This window comes from Theropithecus gelada, chromosome 8 (assembly GCF_003255815.1).
Source record: "Theropithecus gelada isolate Dixy chromosome 8, Tgel_1.0, whole genome shotgun sequence".
Classification (NCBI taxonomy): Eukaryota; Metazoa; Chordata; class Mammalia; order Primates; family Cercopithecidae; genus Theropithecus; species Theropithecus gelada.
In genome coordinates, this window is record NC_037676.1 from 51,167,663 (window position 1) to 51,194,657 (window position 26,995).

The following is a 26,995-nucleotide window of genomic DNA, read 5'->3' on the forward strand; positions in this document are numbered from 1 at the left end:
ACTCATTTCCTTAAAATATCCCATAGTGGGCATGAGTGCTCTCATACAATGGGTAATAAATTAAAATTCAATGACGTCTTTGCCACTTACAAATTATCATGAAAAAAAAAAAAAAGGGACTCCATGGACCTTACTCCCAGTAACACCCTTATTCCCAGGGACTTCAAGGATTAAAACCCATGACACAAGATGTAGCAAATGAAAGGGTGATTATTCTTATGGCTTCTCCATTTAATAGCTCAATTTGGTCTGCTCTTAATCCTGGAAAGAATAAATGGTGCCTGATTCCTGCACTCTTAAATCTATGGTTCCAGGCACTAAGCACCACCCCCATACACACAATATTATTGAAATATAGAAGTTGGTAAATATTTTGCTGTGCTGGATTTGGTCAATATCTTCTGCTCAGTTCTCTTTTGTCAGTCTCTCAGCTGCAGTTTTCCTTCACCTCTAAAGGGACATGATAACCTTTGCTACAGAATGCATGGGGTACTCCGGCAGCCTTGCCACCACACACAGCCTTTGCAGGTCAATCCTATTTGCATCTACCTTTCTCCAGAAACACAGGTATGACACTATATTGTAACATCTCCCTCTAAGGAGATTCGTATGACACACTAGTTCAGAGCACACAAATACAAAGGAGCTCATAAAAAGGGTAGGTCATTGCCCCACACATAGTGCAAGACAGCCCATCTTGGATACTTTGTCGAAAATTATTTGGTAAGCCAAGGGCTGCTCAATCCCTGACACTGTCAAGAAACAGCTGGGTCAATAAACTCTCAGCACCCTCAACCTCTTTTAGACATTTGGGTTCTAGAGGGAACATATTCCTCATTTACAAATTTTGCATAAGCCCATGCATGCTGTCACTTGCAAATCAGCCTACATTAAACAGAGCCTCCTCCAACAAAAGATTCTAGAATCTGTCCAAATTGGAATCCAACAGTTCCTCGAATTCATGCCCCTCACCTCTGAAACTCCTTCACGGTAGGGGACTTAGCAACCTCCTCCGATGCCTGTCTGCTTTTCTATTGCAGAAGGAGCGCCTCTCTCTGATTTCTGCCTTCTCTGTCCTGTAGACTTGGTTTTAATGAGTTATCCTAATTAGGTCAGACCCACCTGAGTTACTCTCTTGATTAACTTGAAGTCAACTGATTAGGGACCTTTATTACATTGACAGAATACCTCCACCTTTGCCATATAAGGTAAGATAACCACAGGAGTGATAGCCCATAACTTTTGTCTTATTTTATGTTTAGAAGCAAATTACGTATGTCTTCCACACTTAAGAGGATGGTATTATACAATGGTGTGGGTCATTGGGGTCTTCTTTACATTTTACTTTCTATACATCTGTGAATTGGATTTACCCAATTATTAATTATTTTTGGTTTTCTATAAGCTTTTATTTTTAATCAGTTTTATCTGCCATAAATTGAGAGGCAAATTATAATCTCTTACAACTAATATTTTCTGTTTTTCCTTATTTTCCATGCAGTTATTGCTTTTAGAATATTGATGCTACACTCTTCTCACGTAAGTACTCATAACTGTTAAATCTGCATTGTGGATTATAATGTTTATTATTGTAAAGTGCCATTCTCTGTAACAGGTATTTATTTACTTATTTATAATCCTGAATTCAATAATTTACCTTATTAAGGTTATGATATCCATGTTTTTGTGTTTTCATTTACCTGGAATGTTTTTTGTGCAAACTGTTTGAATTACTTTATTTACATGAATATTGCTTGTCTGCAACCTTATATTTGATTTTATTTTCAATTCCATTTTTTTCATTTAATATACAAAGTTAGTTCATTTATCTTTATTTAATGAATAGTAGATATGTCTGGTACTATTTCATCTCTCATATGTTCTGCTGTGAATTTTATTTTTAAACCTTTCAAATGTATTTTACGTACATCTGGCTTTCTGGATTTCCTTCTCAAAAAAATGGTTATATACTACTACTTGCTCTAATGGTTATCTAAGATAATATTAACTTTAAAAAATATCTTTAAGCCTCTTTAGATAATAACTATTTATTGTCTGCACTATACAATTCTGGAATTACAAACATTCCTTAGCTCAAACCCTGTTCTGAAATCAAATTATTTAGGTTTTTACAAAGATGACGGTGCTTACACTATGTATTACACATCAACATTGGAATCGACCACACTGATATTACTACAGCAAAAGGCAGGGTTATTAACACAGTGCAAAAAGCTTTACTTCTCCTTTGTACAATGCTTTCTTCTTTATTCTCTACCAACATATTAACTGATTGTATTACTTTACTTTTTAAACTTTTACACCTTGAAATATACTTACATCTCCACCATATAGCTAGCAACTTCTAATTATATTTGTCAACCAGATTTTTTTAAAAAATTGAGAAAATCAGAGATGGAGATGTACATAAACTCCCACATTTTTCCCTATCCCCTTCCAACATTAGAAATTTTATATTATTTCTATATCATCAGGGTTTACAGTTTTTTACATTTTTTCTGTAAACAAAATTATCATATTTATTTCAAATTTTAGTCAATTCATGTACTCAATGCTCAGTGCTGAAATTTTGTTGCAATAATTTTGTTTACTAATTGGTTTACTGAGATTCATCCTCTAATAGTTTCCTAAAGAATCACTTACAAAAACAGCACTCTCTGGACACCCACATGCCTATTTGTTCTTTAATGTTGAGTTTGTGCTAGCATTATTGTTTGGCTAGAAATTCTTGGGCCATTCTGTCTTTCCCTGAGAACTTAGTGGGCCTAAGGTAGTCTGGTATCGCACGATACACAAATTGCTGAATCCTGCTTTTTAATAGGGAGTTTTATATTTTATACAACTGTTCAAGTTATTATTTTTTCCATACATTTATTAGAATATCTTAGAATTATTTGCTTTCGTCATTTTCCCCTCTCTCATAAACAGTGTTTCTTTGACATATAAAGATTTAAAAAATTTTTTATGTCTGAAAGGTTTTCTTTCCTGGCTTATGCAAATGATATTTTTCTGTTTCATTGTTCTAATTCTTTCCTTGCACACACTGATTATGCATATGGTTGAGTTCCATTTTTTTCTGCATATTTTTACATTTTTCATAATCCTATTAAAAATTGAAATATGATTTGTATACCATAAAAGAGACTCTTTTAAACTATACAAGAAATCAGTTATTTTTGATATATTCACAAGTAGTATAATCATCACTGCTAATTCAGTTCTAATTAATTCCAATTTATTAGCCCCAAAAGAAATCCCATTCCCATTAGAACTTGCTCTTCAGGCCAGGCATGATGGCTCATGCCTGTAATTCCAGCACTTTGGGAGGCTGAGGTGGGCTGATCATGAGGTCAAGAGATCGAGACCATCCTGGCCAACATGGTGAAACCCCATCTCTACTAAAAATACAAAAATTAAGCAGGCATGGTGGTGAGTGCCTGTAGTCCCAGCTACTGGGGAGGCTGAGGCAGAAGAATTGCTTGAACCTGGGTGGCAGAGGTTGCAGTGAGCTGAGATCGCGCCACTGCAGTACAGCTTGGAGACAGAGTGAGACTCCTTCTCAAAAAAGAAAAAAGAAAAAAGAAAAAAAAAAAAAAAAAAAAAAAAAAAAAGAGCTTGCCCTTCATTACACTCTCTTCCCAGACCCTGGCAACCACAAATTTATTTTCTGTCTCTATGTATTTGTTTGTTCTGCATATTTCATACACGTTGAATTCTATGTTATATGGTCTTTTGTATCTTGCTTCTTTTACTTGCATTTTTATAAAGGTTAATCCATGTTGTCAGGTGTATCAATAATTTAGTTCTCTTTATGGCTGAATATTATTCTATTTATTGATTTATTATAATTTTTTCATTCATCAGTTAATAAACATGAGTTTTTTCTGCTTTTTGGCTATTGAGAATAAAACTGCTTCAAACACATATATACAAGTATTTGTGTGAACATATGTTTTCATTTCTCTTGGGTATATAGCTCAGAGTGAAATTATTGGGTCATATAGTAACTCTCCTATTCAACTTTTTAAAAACTAACAAAATGTTTTCCAAAGAACTGCTTCATTTATAATCCCACAGGAAATGTATGAGTCTTTCAACTTTTTCCACCTCCTTGCCAACACTTGTTATGGTCCATCTATTTCTTTATAGCCATCCTAGTGAATGTAAGATGGCATCAAATTGTAATTTGGATTTACATTTCCCTAGTGACTAACGATGTAGAGCATCTTTTAAAGATGATTATTAGATATTTGTATATTATTTTTGCAGAAATGGCTATTCAGATTCTTTATTTCTTTTATAATTGGGTTTTTCTTTTTTTATTTTCTGTCTTTAAGTATCTTATATGTATTCTGGTTACTAAACCCTTATCAGAGATTTGATTTGCAAATATATTTTCTCATTTGGTGTGTTGTCTCTTTACTTTGTTAATAACCTTCTTTGAAGCATAAAATGTTTTATTTCAATAAAGCCCAATTTATCCCTTTTTTTTTGGTCGCTTGTGCTTACGGTGTCATACCTAAGAAACCATTGCCTAATGAACATTTATACCTGTGGTTCTGTAAAAAGCTTAGTGCTTCTAGTGCAGAAGGGCGGTGATGACCACCCTATAAGGTCACTGCCAACACACCATAACAAAAAAACAGGCTAACAAGAGAAAAACAAACTTATTATGTGCATATGTGTTCATGGCAGTCATGCAAAACAGGAAGTCAAAGAGGAGCCAAGATGATTGAGGGTTAAATGGCCTCTCCATAGGGGAGAGGAAAATGGGAGAATGAATAGGGCAGATAATGGTCAGTAAATAATTCTCCCAGCTTATTATGTGGGTAAAGTTCCCCCGGTAATCTCCCAGAACCTCCCTCAGAAAAATAAATGAAGTCTGTCGGGTATGATGAGGACTCCCAGTGTCTTCTGGGGTTAGTCTTTCTTGGTTATTTGATGAGATTCCTAGGGAAGGAGTCTTACGACACTTGCATTTCTTTTGGAATGAAGCTTTCTTAGATGAGGAAATTCTAGAGAGTCCCTCCTGGTGTTTTGGAAAAGAGGACCAGAGACAAAGGGAAGCATGCAAAAAGTTAGAGACAGACCTCGCTTCTGAGACTTATTTCTGAGGCCTTTCCATATTCAAAGCATGCAACATGCCAAAGCATCGTATTTTGCGGAATCGGTTTCTGCACCCCCAACACTGTCTTTTAAAGTCTAAACTCTGTATATGCACGTAGCATTCCCAATTTTATATATATATCAAACTTATAAAAACTTTCCAGAGCCTCTATTGACCTCTTTTTTCCCCCAACTTTTCTTTTTAGGGTTTCCCCATTGTTTTATGCGTGATCACGATATTAGACAACTCCATGTAATTTTTTTTCTTTTTTTAATGAAAAACCTTCAAAGAAATGACTGTTATACTGGGTGAGCTTCCTCTGGGCAAGCTCTGTGTCTAATCAAATAAAAATAGCCTTGAGAGTCAGGTGGTCCAGAGAAACCACCCAACAATTCGAATAATGGCAAATTTAAGAAATTGGGCTTTGTGGCTGGGGGCGGTGGCTCATGCCTGTAATCCCAGCACTTTGGGAGGCTGAGGCGGGTGGATCACGAGGTCAGAAGATTGAGACCATCCTGGCTAACACGGTGAAACCCCGTCTCTACTAAAAATACAAAAAGGTAGCTGGGTGCGGTGGCGGGCGCCTGTAGTCCCAGCTACTTGGAAGGCTGAGGCGGGAGAATGGCGTGCACCCTGGAGGTGGAGCTTGCAGTGAGCGGAGATCGCACCACTGCGCTTTAGCCCGGGCAACAGAGCAAGACTCTGTCTCACACACACACACACACACACACACACACACACACACACAAAAAAAAAAAAAAAAAGAAGAAGAAGAAAAGAAAAGAAAAGAAAAGAAAAGAAATTGAGCTTTGTAGGAGTTCAAACACTGTTCTGTCATCTTCAGTGACAGCCAGGCTCCTAGTTTTCACCATGATGGCAAACAGTTTTCAAGGCCACCGTGGAACCAAAGAGAGGACTATGCGAATGGAAGTTAATATGCCACACAACTCAATGTTCTTACCAGTATTCAATCATTTTTCTTAAATTCTGGATTGTTGCAAAACTTTGATTAATTTCTGAAGTTCTGAAGATTTATTCTGACAATTTTTGCAGTATTCTCATTGCTTCTATGAAGGAGAGTATTTTTGGAGGTCTTTAATCTGTCATTTACACTAACACCATGGAGGAGATCAAAATATGCCACCCCAAAATATACCTCTTTGGCATAAGGACTATTTTGAGTTGATTATTTTGAGAAACTGCTGACACAGGAGAAACTCTGAAAATAGAGTAGAAGTTACCCTTTTGTCAAGGAAATGTAAATCCATGAAGGAAATTTTTGTTCGTAAGTGGGCTCCCTCTCTGTAAGAGGGAGAGAGAAGGATGGCTGCAAATCACCAGGACTTACCAGGAGAGAAGGCACTGACTTAACTCTGCAAACACTAAGCTTTTCCTGGCATCTCTGCACGGGCAGTGTTCCCCACAGGCTTCTCTGTTTCTGTGGATGATGGCATATAAGCCATGTCACAGCCACCTCTTTCAGAACCCCTAACTTCCTGGGTACTTCCCATGAAGAAAGAAACATGCAATATCCATGTTAACAAACTTCTATTTGTTTTTCTCTTGCTAATTTATCTTTTGTTACAGGGGCCTGTACCAACTAATAATTCAGAATGTGAAGAGAAAAATTTGTTTTGCCTTCCCTACAATCACTTCCCCTGACTGGAAAGAAACTTGTTCATTTTCATTTCATTTTTCTTGATTTTCTCATTCCTCAATTACATGTTTCTTGCTGTTTTCATGATTTTACTCTCCTTTAAGCTGTAACTACTGGTCTTGATTATCACAATTATTTTAATTTTTCTTTCTCTTGTGTTGACTTTGTTTCATCTCTTTTGTTAAATATTTATAGCACATTCAGTTATTTTATTTGTGTTTTTTGATTCTGTTTTATGGAGGTCACACTTCCTTTTTTAAAAAAAAAAATTTGTCAATATATTTGGTAAAATTTCCATCTGCTCTTTGGTAATTTTGTAATTTTGTTGTTTGCATACCCTTGGCCTGCAATTTGTTCATCAATACTCCTTCTTAGAGAATATTTCAAATAGTCTATGCTTGCTCTTTTTAATATTCTTAATCAATTTTAAATAAAGTTATTCTAAATAAGTTTCTTTTTCCAAAGAGTTTTGCATGAATTTTGCTGGAGTTGTGTGTTCTGGGTGACCAGGGTTCTTCATTAGCCAGGTGTAGTGTATGCATGTGCGTTCTTTAAGCCATATTCTCCCAGTGCAACTCAAAATTGTCACTGCAGGTTTGTTTGCAGAATGAAGTATCTATTCTCTACCTGTGTTTTACAGACATGTTGTTCCTGTAAAATGTGGCTTTTCTGTGTGTTTTTAAAATTTTTCTGGCCGGGCGCGGTGGCTCACGCCTGTAATCCCTGCACTTTGGGAGGCCGAGGCGGGCGGATCACGAGGTCAGGAGATCGAGACCATCCTGGCTAACAAGGTGAAACCCCGTCTCTACTAAAATACAAAAAATTAGCCGGGCGCGGTGGCGGCGCCTGTAGTCCCAGCTACTCGGGAGGCTGAGGCAGGAGAATGGCGCGAACCCGGGAGGCGGAGCTTGCAGTGAGCCGAGATGGTGCCACTGCACTCCAGCCTGGGGGACAGAGTGAAGACTCCGCCTCAAAAAAAAAAAAAAAAAAAAAAAAAAAAAAAAAAAATAATTTTTCTGTCTTCGCTACTTTTTGTAGCTCTATGTTAAATGGGAACAAGGGAAGTGCTCTTAACCATCCTCACATCTGTTACTATTGTTTATAACTCAAAAATAAATTTCAACCACCCCCCAGCCGCCAACACCCGCCCACTCCCTGTGCCCCACAACCATCTGAAAGGACTCCCTCCTGGGCCAGGGCACCCTGCAGTTTAACCTGAAAGACAGGTTCAGGCCATGACAGGAAACCTCACTATTTCCCTCCAGCATTAACATTAACACAGACCTTAAATCGGATAGGAAACATTTACAATCTATTTTCCTGGAAGCCTGCTACCTGGAAGGCTTCATCTGCATGACAAAACCTTGGTCACAATCTCTTATCTTAACACAGACATTCCTTTCTGCTGAAAATAACTCTTTCAAACAATTGCCAGTCAGAATATGTTTAAATCTACCTATGACCTGGAAGCTCCCCAGCATCGAGTTGTCCCACCATTCCAGATGGAGCCAGTGTAGATGTTACATGTATTGATTGATGTTTTATGTCTCCCTAAAATGTATAAAAGCAAGCTGTACCCTGACCACCTTGGGCGCATGTTGTCAGGACCTCCTGAGGCTGTGCCATGGGTGGGTCCTTAACCTTGGCAAAATAAACTTTCAAAATTGACTGAGTCTTGTCTCAGATATTTTCAGTTCACATATTACAGGAAAGAATGATAACTTTAAGCCTCATTTCCTATGCTTTGAGGTGACCTACTCGCTTTATCTGAAACCCACAAGTATAAATATCTTCTCTGAAGGTTTTCATACGCTTTTATTTCATCTTCACTTTTTTTTTTTTTCCTGGTCTGTCTTCCCTCATATTTTGTGGCCCGTGTTTTAAAAATTATTTTAATTTCAATACAGATTGATTATTCAGTTCTGTTTTTTATTCTATGGGTTATCTTAGAGAAATTCTAGGAAAAATTATGTTAAGTTGTGACTTCATATTGCCATATAAAAACTGGCACATCCAGTTTTTATTTTTTATTAATTTCATATACAACTAGAGAAGGAATAATTAATTTTGGTTTTTGCAATAAATATACACAATATTATCATACTAGAATGTGTGCTTTCTATTTTATTCACCACCGGATTAGTTAATTTAAATTAGTTGCTTAAAATATATTTCTAGGTCCCTGGGGAAGAATAATAATTATTTAGATATCATCTTTTCTGGGCTAGAGCTTAAGTTTTTAACTGAACAACAGGTCACTTACATGAAGATGAAACATACATGTAAGCCTAGGCTGCAATTTGGCTTTGGAGCTATACAGTTAGGTTGCATGGGTTGATAGCTTACCTTTAACACTATCTGAGTGACTTTTAGCAATTTACTAAACTTTAAATATCACTTTTCTAATCTTTAAGATAAGAATAGTTTTTTTTAAAAAGGTATGCTTTGGGTTTATTTCAATGATGTAATAGAGTATGTCCATAAAGCTTTAACACATAGAATATGGCACACAATATAATAGATGCTTAATGCCTATTAGCTGTTGTATAATTAGCAGTTTAATATATGCAGAACATACATAAGAGTGCATGCTTAAGAAGTGAATTTAACCAGCCAAATAGACTTTTAGCTACGGAGGTTTTGACTTAAAAAAAAATGCTGGTCGAAGGATACAGTTTCGGTTAGATGGAAGGAATACATTATTGAGATTATTGCATAGTACAATGACTATAGTTCATAATAATGTATTGTTCAAATAAAAATTTCTGAGAGTAAATTTCAAATGTTCTCACCATAAATATTGATAAGTATGTCAGGTAAGGGATGTTAATTAGCTTGATTTCTGTAGAAAGTAGAAAAGTTCCTCTTCAAAGTGCATCTTGGTTTAAAATTAAAATAACAGACACCAGAAATAATAGCTCCTTACTGTAAAGCCTCCTATCAACTATTAGTTCTTATACTTTAGCCCAGTTAGTTGCTTTGGCTTACTCAGGCATGTCTGGACAGGCCCAGGAAAGTCTTAGCTCATAGCTTATGCTCCTTCTTTATTTGGAAATGTTATTGCTTCCTTAAACCTTTCATAAGCAACTTCATTTTCATCTTTGTTCTCCCTTGCACTTACCTGCTTAGGAAAGTTTTAGGTTATTAGCAAATCGAGTATCAGTTTAAGACTGTGAGGTCCAGCTCCAGCCAATGGATCCAGTACACAGCAGTAAGGATGACCCAAATGCGTAAGGGATAAATATGTCTGCTTTTTCTTCGTTTAGGTGTGCTCTTGCCATTGTTCCATCTGCGAGGGTCACCCTTTCTGCAGAAAGTAAAGATTGCCTTGCTGAGAGATCCTTTGTCTCCATGCTGACTTTTCTTCGCAGCACTAATGATCTGTTTCTAACAAATTTTGGTGGCAATCCAAATGGAGATACATTCTCCTCTGGGGGCGGTCTCTAGTCCTCTTTCATGAGGAGGTGTCTTGCTGCCTCTTGCGGTGGCCTCAGAGGTAAGGAATTAAGTCCTACCCCATGTGACAAATAAACCTGGACTCTCAGCAATGTGGAAAGAAACTAGCCAGCAACCTGGGGTAAAGGATCTTCACATACCGTGACAATGACTCTGTGCACAGACCAAGGAAGGAGAAGCCATGGGAGCCAGTAAAGTACTTCCTTGGTGGTCAAATTCTGGAGGGCTGAATATGTGTGTGTGTGTGAATGATCACAGACAACCCTGCTTGTGATATTGTTTGTGTGGATAGTGACAAGTCCTAAGGCTGGATGGAATGAGTAGGTCCTCTCTGTGGTTCCATAGCTACCTCTTATGGCTTAGGGCAGATCCTGCTGTGGGATTTATATCGGCACGCCAATGCTGACAGGGGCTTAATTTTCCATTGGGGGAGCAGCCAAAGAAGACAACATGAGTGGGAAGTGTGCAAGGGACCTTCAGAGGGGGAAAGGGAGGAAACAGGTCAACCTTCCGGGACAGGCAAAGCAAGACATCCCTAGTTTAAGGGGTTGAGCCTTCCAGGGCAGACAAGGCAAGACATCCCTGGTTTTGGGGGTCAAACCTTCCACAAATTTCAGGAGATTCAACCTTTCACAAACTTCAGGAGATTGAACCTGACCACTACCCAACATGGGAAACATTTCTAGTAAAACAAGGACAGGGAGTAAAGTCGACTCAGGGAGAAGTGAAGGTGATTAGATTCCTTCTACGAGTCCTTTAGGGTGTATGTTAACATACTGGAAGGATAATGAAAGGACTTAGCATAAGAAAAAGCAACAAATGATAAAATATTGCTTCACTTGGACCAAAGAACTGATCCTCAAGCCGGCAGTTGTCTGGCCAAAATTTGGTTTGGATGAGGATTGGATCTGTCAACTCTTAATAATGTAGGTCAACAACAAAAGCCCTGTCTCTCAAGAAGAAATAAATTATGCTTTCCGTTGGCAACAGGGGCCAGTTCTCCTTTACGTGTTAAGAGAAGGAAGAAAACAACCAGAGAGCAGAATAAAGTTGGGAGTAGTCTCAACTGACAAGAGTGAAGTTTTTATCCACAAGCAACTCCCATGCAAGTGGGACTACTTAGACCATCTTCCTTCATTTATGTCTTCACCTGTGGATCCTCCAGCTCCTGCCGGTGCTGAGCCTGCTCCTGCTGCCCATGCCTTGGCTGTTCCTGTGACACAGCCCCTATCCCTCCCTCCCCCTTCCCAAGTGGTGTCCCAGGAACCTGACCCAGATTTTCCTAGCCTCCTGTATAATCCAGGCTCTTGGGAGTTAGCACCTCAAAAGCCTGACCATTGCCAGCCTGAATGTTCCTCTTTAAATAAAGGGATCTGGCAGGAGGTAGAACAATGTAAAAAGGATATTCAAAATTTTCCTTTCCTCTCTTCTAAGGAATCAGCTTTGGCTTCAAAGCTTTTTCCTCTAAAGGAGGTGCCTCACGATTGGCTTCCTAAATGCTCCTTTAACTGCTTCCAAGGTCCAGAGCCTAAAGAGAGAACTTAAGCCATTATTAGACGACCCTGATGGGGTAGCAGAAGAGATTGATCAGTTTTTAAGCCCTCAGTTATACACCCGGACCTAGTTAATGTCCATTCCAGGTATCATTTTTTCAAGGGAAGAACAGAACATGATCTGCAGAGCTGCTATGGTGGCCTGGGAGTGTGACCATCCTCCAGGCCAGGATGTCCCAGCGTCAGATACTAAGTTTCCAGTTCAAGACCTGCAGTGGAAAAATAATAGTGCAGCCCACCCAAATAACATGAGAGATTTAAGGGAAATGATTGTTCAAGGAATTTGAGAGTCAGTGCCCCAACCTCAAAACCTCTCTAAAGCTTTTGATAAACAACAGGAAAAAGATGAGGGGCTCATGAAGTTTCTAAGTAGATTAAGAGATCAAATGAGAAAATATGCTGATTTAGATCCAGAAAGCCTCCTTGGGCAAGGGATGCTAAAGCTGCACTTTGTTACTGATAACTTGCTGGATATTGCAAGGAAGCTACAAAAGCTAGAAAACTGGAAGAATCTGTCAATAGAAGAGCTTTTAGGACAAGCCTAGAAAGTATATGTAGGGAGGGATGAAGAAAGGCAAAGGCAGAAAGCAAAATCTTTTGGCAAAGTTCACCAGGGCAAATGATGCCAGGGGATCATATTTAGACCTGTGCCAGCACAGTTTTCCAAAGGCAGTGGGAGAGAAAGGCCCTGGACTTCTGGAATGCAAAAGGAGAGGAGGCAGGGTCAGTATTTCAAAGGAGAAAGTCAAAGTAAGTGTAAAAGTTGTGGATGTGAGAGGAAGGAAGAAAGACAGAGACAAAGAGGTCCTGGGCTAGGGAGAGAAGGAGAGCAGGATAGATGTTACAAATGCGGACAAGCAGGCCATTTCAAGAGAGAATGTACTGAATTGAGGACTGCAGGGGAAGCTTTTCTACTCATGCCTACTTTTGAAGAAGAATAGGGGGGATCAGGAGCTCTGTTTTCTATTTCGAGTCCCACTAGGAGTCCTTGATAAATTTAGAGGTGGGACTCAACCATGAGTTAATCACCTTTTTAATTGACTCTGGAGCTGCATGTTTGCCTGTTTGTTTTACCCCAGCTGATTTAACTTGTTCTCCAGAAGAATTTCTAGTCTCCAGTGAAACGGGGAGGATTTACAGTAAAGATTTTAGAAAACACGGAGGTGAATTATAAAGATCGATCAACTTGTATTCAATTTTTATTAATTCCTGAAGCAGGAACAAATTTATTAGGGACAGATTTAATGCTAAAATTAGGCATAGGGTCTACAAGTTGGCCCAATAAGTTTCCTAGCTTCTCTAAATTTGCTGACTATGGCAGATGAAAAGTACATTCATCCTGATGTTTGTTCCAAGGAGGGAAATCCCTCAAAGGAAGTTACGAATTCCCCCAATCCAAATCAAATTAAAGACTCCAGGGGAGATAGTAAAGAGGAAGCAGTATCCTATCTGTTTAGAAGGATGGGTGGGATTGAAACCTGTGATTGAAGGGCTTATCAAGGATGGGCTTCTCAAACCCTGTATGTCTCCATATAACACTCCCATTTTACCAGTCAAGAAATCAGATGGATCATATCAATTAGTGCAAGACCTTAGAGCAATTAATGAAATAATCCAAACCACTCATCCTATTATGCCTAATCCATATACTATTCTTAGTAATATTCCCTACAGTCATCAGTGGTTCACCATCATAGATTTAAAAGATGCTTTCTGGGCAGGCCCTTTGGCAAAGACAGCCATGATATATTGGCTTTTGAATGGAAGATCCTCATATAGGACAGAAACAACAATATAGATGGAGAGTTTCACCTCGGGGATTTACAGACTCACCAAATCTTTTTAGTCATGCTTTAGAGAAAATAGAGAAGGCTGCTGTTACAAAGCAACTGAGTCTACTTCAATATATGGATGATATGCCTATATCTGGGGAAGACATAGAACAAAGTAACTGAATTTTCTAGATACATTCTAAACCACTTACATTCTGAGGGGTTGCGCGTTTCAAAAGGAAAACTTCAATATGTAGAACCTGAAGTTAGATGCTTAGGTCACTTAATCAGTGCAGGCAAAAGAAGAATAGGACCCAAGCGGGTTGAAGGAATTGTGTCTTTGCCATTGCCCTGAACCAAACAAGAGCTTAGAAAATTTCTAGGGTTTAATTGGATACTGTCATCTATAGATTGATTCATGTGCATTGGGGAGTAAATTGTTATATGAAAAATTAACAAAAAGAGTGCCTGATCTGCTTATATGGTCCTCTGAAGAGGATGATCATGTTAATGAGTTAAAAGAGAGACTAATGTGTGCTCCAGTCTTAGCTTCACCTTCTTTAGAAAAACCATTCCATCTTTTTGTTAATGTAAACAATGGAGTAGCTTTAGGAGTGCTTACTCAGGAACGTGGTGGTCAACGGCAGCCAGTGACTTTTCTGTCTAAAGTTTTAGATCCTGTTGCCTGCGGATGGCATTCAATCCATCAGTGGCTGTAGCAATATTAGTAGAAGAAAGTAGGAAGCTAACCTTTGGAAGATACCTGACAGTCAGAACACCTCATCAAGTAAGAGCCATCCTGAACCAGAAAGCAGGAAGATTGCTCACTGACTCCAGAATTTTAAAATATGAAGCTATACTATTAGAAAAAGATGATTTAACCATAACCACAGATAGTCCACTTAATCCAGCAGATTTCTTGACAGGAAGCCCATTGCTAAAAATGGAACACGTATGTCTGGATTTAATTGACTATCACACAAAGGTATGGCAAGACTTAGTAGAAATCCCCTTTAAAATGGGGAGACATTTATTTACAGGTGGATCCTCCTGGGTATTTGATGGAACATGACATAATGGGTATGCAGTAATTTATGGGGAAACTCTCAAAGAAATAGAATCAGGAAGATTACCTAATAGTTGATCTGCTCAGGTTTGTGAATTATTTGCTGTCAGTCAGGCTTTGAAATATTTAGAGAACCAAATAGGAACCATCTATTCTGACTCTACGTATGCCTTTGGAGTATCCCATACATTTGGGGAAATTTCAGCTGGATGAGGCCTCATTAACAATAGAGGTCAGGATCTTGTTCATGAGACATTGATCATCTGCATTCTAAATAATCGCCAATTGCCGGGGGAAATAACTATTGTCCATGCTCCTGGACATCAACATGATTTCTCATTTGAAAGCTGAGGGAATAATCTTGCAGGTCAAGTAGCTAAGAAGGCAGCAGTCTCTGAGACATCCATTTTCCATTTGACTCCTTGTCTTCCTCCTTCCACTATAGTTCCTGTTTTCTCTCAGGCTGAGAAAGAAAAATTAGCAGAAATTGGAGCTCAGGAGAATTCCAAAGGAAAATGTATACCCCCAGATCAAAGAGAAATGTTATCCAGCCCCTTATGAAGGAGGTCTTGTCTCATTTGCATTAAGGGACTCATTGGAGCCCCCAAGCTCTGTGTGATGTGGTTCTCAGAGTTTACAGGTGCATTGGAATTTATACCTTAGCTAAACAAGTCACAGATGGTTGTCTGATATGTAAGAAAACTAATAAACAGGCCCTAAGAAAATTACCACTTGGAGGAAGGACTCCAGGGCTAAGATCGTGCCAAAGTGTTTAAATAGATTACACTGAAATGCCCTCAATTAGCCGTCTAAAATATTTATTAGTAATAGTAGATCATTTCACACACTGGGTAGAAGCTATCTTTCTCAAAGGCAACTGCTAGTAATGTGGTGAAGACGTTAATTGAGCATATTATGCCTAGATTTGGAATAATAGAAAATATTGATTCAGACAATGGTACGCATTTCACTGCACGTATTATTAAGAAATTAGCACCAAGGGTTAGACATAAAATGGGACTTTCATATTCCCTAGCACCCCTCCTCCTCTGGGAAGAGTAGAAAAGATGAACCAAACTCATTTAATTAAATTAATTTTGGAAACATGGTTGCCATGGACCAAATATCTTTTCATTGTGTTATTAAGGATTAAGACTGCTCCCCGGAAAGATACTGACTTATCCGCATATGAAATGTTACATGGATTACCTTACCTACATTCCTCAGCTAATGTTCCCACATTTGAAACTAAGGATCAATTTCTTAGAAAGTTTATATTTGGTCTTTCTTTCACTTCTCTTCCCTTAAAACAAAAGGTATTTGAGCACAGGTGCTGCCCTTGGAGTTCCCAGTACATCAGCATCAACCTGGAGATCATGTTCTCATCAAAGGGTGGAAAGAAGGGAAACTTGAGTCATCCTGGGAAGACCCTACCTTGTGCTGCTAACCACTGAGACTGCTGTTTGCACAGCGGAAAGGGGATGGATACATCACACCAAGTCAAGCAAGCACCATTATCATCAGAATCATGGGCCATTGTTCCTGGGATCAAGCCCTAACAAATTAAAGCTAAAAAAAAGCTTAGTCTCTCTATCTTTTTCTTTTCTTTCCTTCCCTCTAACTACCCCTCATCTTGTTATCAATGTAACCAAATCAGATTCATCACAGGTTATAACATTTGATGCTTGCCTTTTTATACCTTGTGGAGGTTTGCAAAGCCAGAGACAACTCTCTACTTTGGGAAAATACCCCTGCCCCTCCAGGGAGGCCACTGCCACCCCTGTATCTTGCTTGTGGTGGGGGTACCAAGATACCCCAAGTTGGAATTTATATGGTCAGTGGGCAGATGTCATCTGGACTACTAAATATTGAGGCTGGACCTCCGAGGAGGGATGTGCTGACTTAAAGCCATACTCCACCTTACTAAAGGGATTGCCCCGCTCCAGTTGTCAATCCCACAGTGTAATCCAGTGCTTATATCCATTACCATTCCTCCCACTAGCAACTCTAACCCCACTTAAGAGCATTTCTGTGGTTTAGGAGCAGAGGCCACTGGAAATGATCCTACAGGCTTCCTTAAGATGCACTTTGTTCTCTCTCTTTCACCTCCTACAACTGCCCCTTTCCCAAACCTACAAAATCAAACTATGCCTCACCTCATGCCAAATGACAAAACCAAGGTCTCAGTAGTAGAAATAGGAGACTGAAGGCAAACCATAGCCATTGAAACAGGGTATAAAGATGTAAATGCCTGATTAGAATGGATTAAATATTCCAAAAATGACTGTCACACTTGTGCACATGGTAGGTCAGAGGCCCAGGTTGTCCCCTTTCCACTAGGGTGGTCCTCAAATCAAGTGGACGTGCAATGCATGGTACCTCTTTTTCAAGATTCCACTGCCTGGAATAACAAAATGTGCCAAGCTCTTTCTTTGCTATTTCCTGAGGTTCAACACCCTGCGGCTCAGCCCCCGAAGGTCATCCAGCCTCCATCTTCCAAGATCAATTTTACTTCGTGTCTCCAACGGCAGGGTGAACAGTTTGGTATTCCTTAGAGACTTAACAGGATGCAGTGAAGTCAGGCACTTCCAAGAGCTGACCCATCAGTCTGCCCTTATTCAGCCCTGAGTGTATGTATGGTGGTATTATGGAGGACTTTTACTGGACATTCTGCCAAAAGGCTTCCTTAAACCTTTTCTAGGCAACTTCCTTTTCTTTGTTGTTCTTCCTTGCACTTACCTATTTAGGAAAGTTTTAGGTTATTAGCAAATTTGGTATCAGTTTAAGACTGTGAAGTCCAGATCCAGCCAAAGGATCCAGGACACAGCAGTAATGACCCAAATGTAAAAGGGATAAATATGTCTGCTTTTCCTTTGTTCAGATGTGCTCTCACCATTGTTCCATCTGCGAGGGACAACCTTTCTGCAGAAAGTAAAGGTTGCCTTGCTGGGAGATCCTTTGTCTCTATGCTGACTTTTCTTCATGGCACCAATCATCTGTTTCTAACAATTTCATTATTCTATAATGTATATATATAAAAAGCTCATGTTGTACTCCATGAGTATATACAATTATTATTTGTCAATTAAAAATTTTAAAAAAGGAGAATGACAGTAAAAGTTTATATTTTTAGAAAAATAAAATAATCTTAATGTTTGAAAAAACAAGAGTGATTTATTTACAGAGGGATTTCCAATATATTCTTTGATCTTCTCAATCCAATGAGATATACCAATCAGACTGAATAACAATAAATCTCTCAATTTTTTCTATGCAAATGTAATGGAGTGATGACTTTTTACTAACATCATAATGAAATTGAAGCCAGTTAGCAAAGTGGAGGACATTCCTTCTGGAGGCAGAGAGAGCAAGATCTAGATTTGTCAATTACTAGCTGTGTGATCTTTAGCATTACCTAACATCTGTGAATTCCACATATTTCATTATAACAGTAACAAGAATGTCTCATCCTATAAGGGTGTTCTAGAGGTTAATTTAGATAATTATTAGTTATTTTTCCTTACTTTTTTGAGTTTTGCACTACTAATGCTTTCAAAGCAAGCATTTTTATGTAGGTTTTTTTTCTGACCTTTATGACTAGGAAAGCCACAGCTAAAATAATTCATAGTTAAATAGGCCATACTGGGGAAAGTTAGAAGGTTCATTATTTCTTTAAATATTAGTAATCTAGACTGCACTTCCTGAGGACCAGGTCTAGTTCATTTTCTTATATAAATATCTGGTGGATGTTACCAAACTGATCTTGGTCCTGCCTGCCTGGCACAGCTAAAGCAAACACTGATATTGGAATTGCAGGCAGAGAAAGTGAAGAATTTATTGCAGGGCACCAAGCAAGGAGAATCAGGGAGCTGATGCTTAAGACCCAAACTCCCTGATGGCCTAAAGGTAAGGGTTTTTAAAGGCAGAGAGGCAGAAGTTTCAGGCAAAGGCATGCATGGAGGGCATGCATTGGTTTGTCATGAAAAGGTGGGAGATCTCAAAATGGGACCCAGAGGTCATAAATAGATTGAAAGATTTCTGATTTGTGATTGATTAAGCTTTGTCTAAAAACCTGGGGTCAGCAGAAAGGAATGCTGAGGTCTGGCCTGTGGGCATGACTTTCTCCAGGTCCCTCAGGAAGAAATGTAGAACAAAGGGCAGTGGTCTGAGTTCAGTCCTCAGTTCCCCCGCATCTGGGGTCTACCTGCCAGCAGGCAGGATTTTCCACTTCATGGAGGTTGGGTTTCTGAAAAACAACTCAGGGACATATGTTAAGATGTTTTTAGTTTCCATGGGAAATCAAATATTTCGACCCTCTGATTTCCTTGGTTATTGTTTTAAGATATTATTACCTTCTTGCTTATTTAGTCCTCAAGACTAGGTAAGTGGCTGGAACTTCCTTTGAAGGAATTTAAGACTTTCCTTTCCCTTATTTCCATGTTTGGAGGGCCCAGCAGGTTCCTAAGAGGCGTCCCTGCTCCGTCTCATAGAGAGCTTGGTGGTGCTCTCTAAATGTCTGTTAAATTGATACATTTGCTTGTCAGGCCAAGGTTATCTCAAGACTGTGAATAGGTAGATCAAGTTTGCCCAACCCACGGTGTGCGGGCCACATGCAGCCCAGCCTTTGAATGTGGCCCAACACAAATTCGTAAACTTCCTTAAAACATTATGAGCTTTTTTTTTTCTTTTTTCTTATCAACCATCATTAGAGTTAGTATATTTTATGTGTGGCCCGTGACAATTCTTCCAATGTGGCACAGGGAAGCCAAGAGATTGGACACCACTGGGGTAGATAAAACTGAACTCCATGAGTTCTTCTATGAAGATGCTGATTCCAGGAGTGGGTGTTGGGTGTAACTCTTACCAAAAGTGTTTGTGGGGGCGTATAGGTGTTGGGTACTACTGTACTGAGAGGGGTAAGAAAAAGAGAGGAATTTCCTGTCCTCATTTTCTGGGGCTGTCTTAGCAAATCAATACAAACTTGATGACTTAAAATGACAAAAATTTATTCTCTTCTGGTTCTAGAGATCAGAAGTCCAACACTAGGCTAAGGTCAAGGTGTCCATAGGACCGGGTTCCTTCCGGAGGTTACAGTGAAGAATTAGTTTCCTTGACTTTCAGAGTTTTAGGGGCTGCCCACCTTCCACGTCTTCCCCATCTTCAAACTCCACCACAAATGTTGAGCATCATGATGAGTCAGTCTGATACTTCTTCTGTTCCTTTTCCACTTTGAAGGACTATTTCTTGCAAGTACATTAGAACCACCTGAATACTATCGGATAAATTTCCCATCTCTAGGTTTTTATCGTAACCACATCTGCAAAGTCCCCTTTTCACCATTTAAGATAACATATTCTGGGGTTACAGAGATTAGGATGTGGACATTGATGGCGTGACATTATTCTGCTTACCCCAAAGGCCTTTCACCAAAGATGAATTATGTAAGAATACAGCCTGGGTGCAAGGTGGGTCATTTTCCTGCTCAGCAACAGGCAAGGTAAGCTGCCATCCCCATGCTTCCGGCAGGCCTCAATTATTAATTCTCCTTTCCACCAGCACAACACTGATGGAGCTCTGGCTCTCCTCATGGGCCTAGGGAATCCATGCTTGTGGTACCTGTCACATTCCAATGTGTTTCTTCCTTTTGCTCCAGATTTAGCAAATGGCTAATGCTTAAAGCAAATTTATTTAAAACAATAGAAAGCAATTGTCACCTTGCCATACTTGTCAGGAATGTATACATTGAAAAGAAAGGGTTGGACACAGAGGTGCTTGAGAAAAGAACTTCATTTTAGGGCAGATTCCTCTGGTCACAATCTGCCTTCCTGTAAATAGATGTCTCCGGCTAAGCTCCGGGTGGCTTGCGTACTGCAAAAGTGCTCTCTCCCCATTGAATACTGCATGTTGAAGCCCATGTCTGTGAGCTGTGCTTCTATGTCCTCCTTCTCGGGCTCCCATTTCCCACTAGGGTTAGAGATACAAGGAACTCATATTTCTGAGGGTTCAAACAGGCAGGAAGGAAGCACTTTCAGGATTCCTTTGAGGAGCCTGAGGCCTAGCATTAGCCTCTCTGCAAAAGAAACTAACCAGAAGCACAGATTTAAAGTAAGGAGTTTAATTTTTTTCTCTCCATCTGCTGTAGGCTTTTTTAACCTCCCTTCTACTCTTGTTTCATTTTTGCATGCATGTACGCATAAATGCATTTCACTCCCTGGCCTAACCCTGGGTCAGCACAGATCCTCTCACATGCACATTCTCCTTCACTTTTAGAAGGCAATGCTTACAAAGTATTCATTCCTTTTGCTTTGCATTGTGAAAAACAACACCAGGGGCAAATCCTTATTGAATGTAGCATTTTTTCCCCTTAGTTGTAGGATAAACGCCAAGAAGTTAAGAACACTGGAGTTTTGGTTAGATTTGGTTGCAAATTCGATTTTTGTTTGTTTATTCAGCAACAGAAGATAAAGGAGCCAAGAGAAAACCAGACTATCTTTAGGAGCATTAACCAATACTATTCCATCAAAGCCATTTTAGTTCATTAAGAGGGACAATCTGGCTTACTCTGATGCATTGCTGCTTTTTGTCAAAGCAAGTTAACAATTCAAGGCCCAGTCATCTGAGGTGAGTTTGAAGTGCTTTGTAAATGAAGTCAACACACAGTTGGGAGTAGTCATTATGACCAGATAGTTTCAGATAGGATCAAATAGTAATTTGTTATAATCTGTTTTAATATGAACCAGTCTTAAAATACTTAAAAGGATAGCGCAAGTCATTTTTGCAATCCTTCCCTCCTCCAGTAGAATTTATTTCCCTTTCTGTGATAACCTCAGAATTACAGTCCCCCTTATATTTATACCTTCTTTTATTTCTGGTGAGCATTGCTCTCATATAGACTTCCCCTTCTACACAACTGTAAACCAAAAATAAAATTCTAAGCCACCACAACTGACTGAACAGATCCCCTCTGGGCTAAAGAGACCCAGAGAAAACTGAATTCCTGAGTATGACAGGAAGGGAGGTTGGACACACCTCCTCATACCCCTCCCTTTTGGGGCTTAGGCACAATTGATCAGCATTAACATTAATGTAGAGATCATGAGACTGACCAAATAGATTATTTGTGGCCATAAGATTCAAAATTCCAACCAGACTCTGGTATACCATCGCATGACAGATAGCAGACCCTGAAGGAAATAAAGGCATTTTGCCCCCAAATATACTTTTTTGGCATATTTTGAAATGGCTGCCACAGGACCAGCAGACTGAAATGGCCCTGTGAAGCTTTCTGTTGTGGGAGAAATTTGCATCTGTAGAGAATCTCCATTAATGCAGTCATACTTTCCCTTTCTAGGCCTTTCTGGGATCTAGGAGAGATTAACTGAGTGGCTTTGAAAGAGGTGTTTACCATCTTTTCTTTCTGAGGGCTGATACCTGTGAGGCTTCAGCTACACAACAAAAAAGTTGACCTCCACAGCCTCCTTACCTTAACTCAAGCATTTATTTCTAATGACTTCAAGTCTTTAGTTAAAGCTTAACTTTTTTAACCAATTGCCAGTCAAAATCTTTGAATTTACCTATGACCTGTAAGCCCCCACTTGAAGATGTCTCATCTCTTTAGGCTGAACCAATGTACACCTCCCATGTATTGATTTATGAATTTTACCCATAATTCCCCTCCTCCTAAAATGTATAAAAATAACTATAACTTGACCACCTGGGACACACTTTTTCAGGACCTCTTGAGACTGTACCATGGGCCATGGTCATTCATATTGGCTTAGAATAAACCTCTTTAAATATTTTACAGAGTTTGGTTTTTCCATTAATCCAACCCATATTCTGGATGAAAATGTTCACTTTGAACGTTACAATTTTGGCTTCTCTGTCCCGTTTTCAGAAGAAGACTGTTATTTACATGCCAGTGTTATTACATTTGTCAGTAAGATTCCCAAAAAGGCATTTGTTCTTCATTTGCTTTGAATCAACTGCCATTAAAGAGAACATAAAGTCTGTACACTGGACATGGTGAAAATAAGAATAATAAAGTTGAGTTCATGTTTGAAGAGGTATTTTATTAGTAAAACAACAGGGTAGAAAGCTAAATAATAATCCATATGCAAGTTAAATTGGATGGCTTAATTTAATGGCAATTTTAGTAATCTCAGGTGCTAATAAAAACACACATATTCTGATGTGACTAAAGATAATATTTATTTCTGGAAAAATGGAAAGTGACTTTATTCTGTGGGGGGTTATTCTGTGATTCATTTTAAAACTTTTTTTTTCTATCTTAATATAAAAATATCCTTCAATACTTTGCACCTCTCCTTTTACCCAAACAGCAGAAATGCTATTGATTTGAGACATTTTTGAACAATTCTTATTTCTTCTGTGGAGGATGATAAGGATAACCATCCCAGAATAACAAAATAACAAGTTGATCAGAGGAGCAGATGAAGTGCAGGGCACTAAAAGTTAGTTCCTACCTGCCATTGAGGAGGACCATGAAGACATTGTCACTATTGCTTGCAAATGTGGTGTGGTGACTCATGCCTGTAATCCCAGTACTTTGGGAGGCTAAGGCAGGTGGACCACCTGAGGTCAGGAGTTCAAGACCAGCCTGGCCAACATGGCGAAACCTTGTCTGTACTAAAAATACAAAAATTAGCCGGGTGTTGTGGCAGGCACCTGTAATCTCAGCTACTGGGGAGGCTCAGGCAGGAGAATTGCTGGAATCCAGGAGGTGGAGGTGCAGTGAGCTGAAATTGCATTATTGCACTCCAGCCTGGGCAACAATAGGGGGACTCTGTTTCAAAACAAAAACAAAAACAAAAACAAACAAACAAACAAAAAGAATGACTCTGGCTTGACTCACAAAAGCAGAACAAAAGTTTGTATTAGAATGCCCATTTCTAGCCAATAATGTTCATCCTATTTTTTTTTTTTTAAAACTGGTGATGAAATTGTATATCCTTGTGGTTTTTACTTGTGTTTCTGAGAGAGAAGAAAGGAAGAAACTCGTCAGGCCATTAGGTTGGGTCCTTAATTGAATTCTTTCAGGCGAAGGAATAGCCTGAAAAATCAAGCTGCAGGGACAGATAAGGGAACTTGCACAGGAGAGCTTGCCTAAGACATGCCCACAGTTGCACAGATAAGAAAGGCTACACAGGTGACTTGGTCAGACATGACTGCAATGGAAAATTCCATCCCCTAACCCATGTGCCGTAAATGGAACAAAGCAATAAGGAGTAACTCAAGCTAAGGGCCTTCATGAGCACTAGAAGGATAGGGAAGAGCTACCAGAATTTCACACCTTATGCAAATGAGACACCCAGCTCTCATTGGTTTCTTAAAAAACCCTTTGCATTCAATTGTATAAATGGCAACCCATTCAGGCCCCCTTTCCACTTCGGGAAGCTTTCTTCTTTTGCTTATTACAAAACTTTTGCTCCAAACTCATCCTTTGTGTCCATGCTCCTTAATTCTATTGGTTGTGAGACAAAGAACTCCAGGTGATACCTCACAACATGATACTGCGGCATTGTGCCTTGGTGAGACTGTAACATTGCCTTACTCAGTAGTAACACAGAGCACCTTCCTGTGCTTGTCTCCTGTATTCATAGTCTATATACACATATGCAATGTCAACAAATAATTATTCACTTCTCATTTTTACTTCACAACTTGCTATTGAATAGCAAATTTTTGAACCAATTCTTTGCTGTTGAAAATTAGGATTTATTCAATATTTCACCCTCCAAGCAAAGCTGAAACAAATATAATTTTTGATACTTTTTCAGCAATGAATATATTTCTAGGAGCGAAGCTACCAGGGCAAAAGTTATGAATATTTTAAAGCCTTTCAATTTATGTTATCACGCTGCCTTTGAGAAAATCTACGTCAAATTGTACTTGCATCAGGATTGGTGCATTTCATTAAAAAAGTCTTAAATTTTGCAAAACATCTATATTCTCATGTACAGCACTATTCAACAAATTTAAATTTCCATTAGCTAGGACTCATTCTCAACTCTTTTGGCAGACAAATTATTTAACTATAAACATCTCCCTAAATTTATCAAAATATAATTTGCTTCACATAATTTATAGAGACCTCAATCTGTTAATGATGCCTGTCCCCAGTACTGTCCTTTCGATAGGACCTTAAAAGTTGTTTAATAAATTTGTTTTCTTTAATTTTAAAGGTTATATATTTGTCTATTTTCTATTTTATTTCTTCAGTTTAAGATAACTTTTTCCCCCACAGGGATATTTACTTTACTTTATTCTTTTCCAAGGACAATTATGAATAGAATTGTGTTTTAAACATCTATTTCCTCATACAATATGAGTATTCTCTCCACAGTCTACACTATTTTTGATATATTCTCCATCTGGACTTAGCTATTCCATGTTCGGATAGCTCTAATTATTTAATCAAAGCTATGTAATATAAATGTCCTCTCTATGTCTTTTTTACTGTTTTTCCTAGTCTTATCCTCATGAGAAATATAAAACAAGTTTAATCATACTTTCCTATGCAGCTCTTAAACTATTTATAATTTTAATTTTGCTTAAATTGTGTACCTATATTAAATATCCCTAATTTCTTTTTCCATTTCCCATATAAAGATATTGAACTCATCTATGTAGCTTGTCACTTCCCCAAGGAAGACTCCAATTTGCCTTTTAAAATCACAGTAGGAAATAAACTCACATTCTCTGTGGCTTAACAAGGAGAGAATATACTGGACAATCACCTTCCTCTTTTACTTTTCAAGACAGCCAGCATCTTCTGCAGCATTCCTTAAACAGATTAATAATTAATCAATAACAACACATAAGAGTTGAATAGTATGGGGCTTAAAATCAAATCTTTTTCTCTTTTCACTTTTTTGTGTCATGTAAAGTTGTGCTTCGTCAACTCTGTGACGATTGTACTTTGATTATGTGCAGGAGTTTAGCTATAAGTATAAAATATTATTTAGTTACATTCAATACATTTATGAAGCCACTGACATCAGTAAGTAAACAGACCCCATGAACCTAGTGTGGCAGAGACAGTGCTAAGAGAAACCTGGGCATAGTTTCTTTCCTCCACACATATGTGTGGATTTGCTGAGGCTGGTTTGCTGTAAATATTTCCTGTTAAAAGCTTAGACATGTGGGTGACTATTTCCTTAATATTAATACTAATGTGTGCTTTAATTATAGGAAGGGCTAGAGAGAGAATACTATTTTGAGTGAGGTTATACTATTTTGAGTAACATTATTTTTAGCAGTGAGCCAACATGTCCTCTAGAACATGTAGGAAAGCTGGATTCATTTCAAAATCATATAGTAAGGGCATCAGAGAGCTACAGAAACAAGGGCTAATGTTTCTTAGATACAAAATCATATAGTAAGGGCATCAGAGAGCTACAGAAACAAGGGCTTGAATACAACAAAAACAGAGGAAGGGCAAGTTTGCTCTCAGTGCTTGAGTGAGGGCCTTCATCTTCTCCTGCCCTGCGACACTAGTGCTCCTATCTCTAGGGCCTTTGGACTTGGACCAGGACTTGCCCCTTGGACTTCCCTGGTTTAGGCTTTGTGAACTATGGCACCACCTTTCCTGGGTCTCCAGCTTGTAGATGGTGGATCGTAGGACTTTTCAGTTTCCATAATTATGAGATCCAATTCCTATAATAAATTTCTTTCCATATGTATAGATATCCTTTTGATTCTGTTTCTCTGGAGAACTCTAATACATATGACAAACCAAAAAAGTGAAAGAATATATTTGTAATAAATATGTCAGACAAAGACTAACATCCATACTATATAAAGAGGTCTTACAAATGGAAAAAGAGGAAACAATGTGGGAAAAACAGGGAGGAACACTTCACAATAGACAAATCTCCATAGCTAATGAATATTTTAAAAACTCAGCTTCCTTAGCAGATATGCAAATAAGACCACATTAAATACTACTACATACCCACCAGAAAATTAAACTTTAAAAGGACAAGAAGTACTAAGCTTGAAGAGTACATAAAGTAAATGGAGCATTCAAACATTGCTGTTAGGACTGTTAGTTGATCCAGCGACTTTGAATTACTATTTGACAGTGTCTGCATATGCTGGACGTAGTCATACACTGTGGCTCTGTACCGTTGTAATAGTCTGAAACTTCACATGCAACTCAAAATAGATAAATTAAGGTGTATCTATATACTGTAATACATAACAGCAATAAGAATGAACATACTATAAGTACGTGGTATGTTGCTGGTGAATCTTCTAAACATAATGTTAAATAAAAAATTACAGAAAATGAGAACACATACTATTAATATATGGTTCCATTTATATAAAGTTACAAAA